The 2,500-nt window shown below is 37.6% G+C and overlaps 1 protein-coding gene across 1 annotated transcript in view; it reads right to left on the reverse strand.

Moving 5' to 3' along the window:
• Nucleotides 1-2,500, reverse strand: part of LOC122252539 (uncharacterized) — a 13,008-nt gene that overhangs the window by 10,176 nt on the left and 332 nt on the right. The gene's annotated exons all lie outside the window — the stretch shown is intronic.

Here is a 2,500-nt window from a genome sequence, read left to right on the forward strand (position 1 = left end):
TGCCCAGTCTTCATCATGGGTTCTATTTCAGAATGAGGCAGCTTCACACACCATACACTCTCCTCCAGTCACTCATTGTAAAACTAGAGCCAGTTTTGTGTTTTGAATTTTGTGTGGTTTATTGTGTTTAGAGATTTATAGGTGCCATATGACAGGCTCTATCAATGCTGCAATTGACTAAAATTGTAATATATGATTCATATCAGCTCATTATTTTCTGTGAGTGCCACAATAAAAGGCATCTCTATTGGCACAAGAGCACATTTTGGACACTGGGCATGGTTTGAGTCACCTTCCTCTTCTTGTTCTGGCTGCGCATCCTTCATCGGCAGTACTTTAGAGCAATAGGTCAGTAACTTTTATCGCTCTATAATGATAGTGCTTGCTGGAGACCATAAATGGATGCCATTCAAGGCTCTCTCTCCTGCTGGCGCCAGAAGAAAGTGATGCCATCTAGGTTTTGGATGTAAGGTTTGCTTAATATTACAGTAATCATAGTAATTATGACTGCAACTATCATCATCACTCACTCCTTATTCATATCACAATAAAATAGCAGAGTGATCCAAAATTCCCGAACGTCATGTACATCATGATGCCCGTCGTCAGGCCAAAGCTCCTGCGACATGTATGTCATGACACCCATGCGCAATGTGTTAATAACACACATCTACTCAAATGGAAATGTAAACAGTGAAGACAATAAAAATGGATGTGATTCTTTATTAACCCAGTCACGACGGGGGCATTCCAGCCTTGCATGTTACAATGCCGGGGCTCTCGAATGCATAGGCCTAAATCAGTTAAATAAACAACGCCGTATGGCGTCACCCGGCGAACGGGCCTTGAATGCGCGGTACCGTAGTTTGCCACCTGTCCAGAGAGGGTTAAAGTTCATTAATAATTGTTTGAGAAACTAACTGTTCAACTTGTTATATAATCTCTATACATCATATAATAAACAATAAAATTAATGAAATGTTCATATTCATACAGATCTATTGTTCTTGTAGACTGGAGAAATTAATCCATGAGAAAATGTTAATCCCTACTAATTCCAAAAGTATGCGTGAGATATATATATATTGGAAAAGGGAGAGAACATTTTGTCTCCATGTCATAACCACTTCAGTGGTATGTATAGGCCCATTGTACATTGAGCTAAATATTAGTATTTTTCTCACATACATTCTCTGACAGGCAATATGTATAATTATTCACAGAGGTAACACAAAATGTGAGTGACTTATGATCATAATAATATATTCTACATGATACAACTTCTATACTTAAAAGTTTCAATGGAATTGTCACTAACTTAATAATTCCTTCGACTCGGTACCATATAGGTCATGGTTATATCAAAGAAATACCATATCTTCTGCAATATTTTTATCGATGACACATTACTAAACACCATGAAAGCAGTATCGATGGATTCCTCTCATCCTCTCATATGTAGGGAATATTACCTGCAATTCCATCCTTATACCCCACAATCTGGCCTTAATCCATTCCTGATGGGACAATAATTATCCTACTACTGCTCCCATCATGAAGATAACAAGTGCATGCAACCTCCATGTGCAAGATCTCTTCTGATGTAAAGCCACAATGTGCCTCTAACAGCTCTATTCACCCACCTGATTTGACGGGATGCTGAGAGGCGATTTTTGTATTTCTTTTTTTACATTTTTTTGACAAATCAAGAAGAAATGCCTATACAAATATCCCTGTAATGGGTATATACATAAGTAACTATATAAAATATATATTCAGTGGGAGAGATCATGACATGACTATATCTGGCTGGAGTGAACTATTCCCAAGACATGATTTTATGTCATCTGGCGCAAATGAGTTAAACAATATGGGAAGGCATAGAGTAGATCAGTTTCTAAAACCTTCATCCTGCACAGTCGACTGGTCTTACCATCTATCAGGAAAACAAACGTAGGATGTTTAGTTTTTCTATAGATGACAGCCAATGAGGGATACCACAAAATCAAATGGCCAATCATTGAGTTTTTAAGTTCCTTCATTTTAGTGAATCTGCTAGTTAAATTTTTCTAATGGTTTACAATATATAGACACCAAAATAAAAACTCCCAAAAATCAAGGTAAGTAGCACAAAGTACTATAAACCAGGAGGCAGAGGCATAACATCAGAACCAGATAAGGTTAGGGTTTTGTAGGCAAAAATGACAAGAAAACAGCGCATATAATTTCCCACCAAAAATCACCTCACGTCATGTCTTAAGTGTAGAGACCATCACGATCAATCGGTGTGCATATGATATGACTTGCCTTACAGGTACGTAAATCAAAAGGACACCACACCTTTTACATTTTAATTCTACAGAAAGAAGATATATGGTGAAACTAAGTTATATTTGTGCTATATATAGCGCAAGTTAATTCTATACTACCCAGCAATTTCCCTTCTCTACTCCATGCCCTCGCCTACCATCGGATTGTGGGATTACATCCACATCAGTGT

Source organism: Penaeus japonicus, unplaced genomic scaffold (genome assembly GCF_977035675.1).
Source record: "Penaeus japonicus unplaced genomic scaffold, GWHDUDI00000001_assembly GWHDUDI00000009, whole genome shotgun sequence".
In the NCBI taxonomy this organism is placed as follows: Eukaryota; Metazoa; Arthropoda; class Malacostraca; order Decapoda; family Penaeidae; genus Penaeus; species Penaeus japonicus.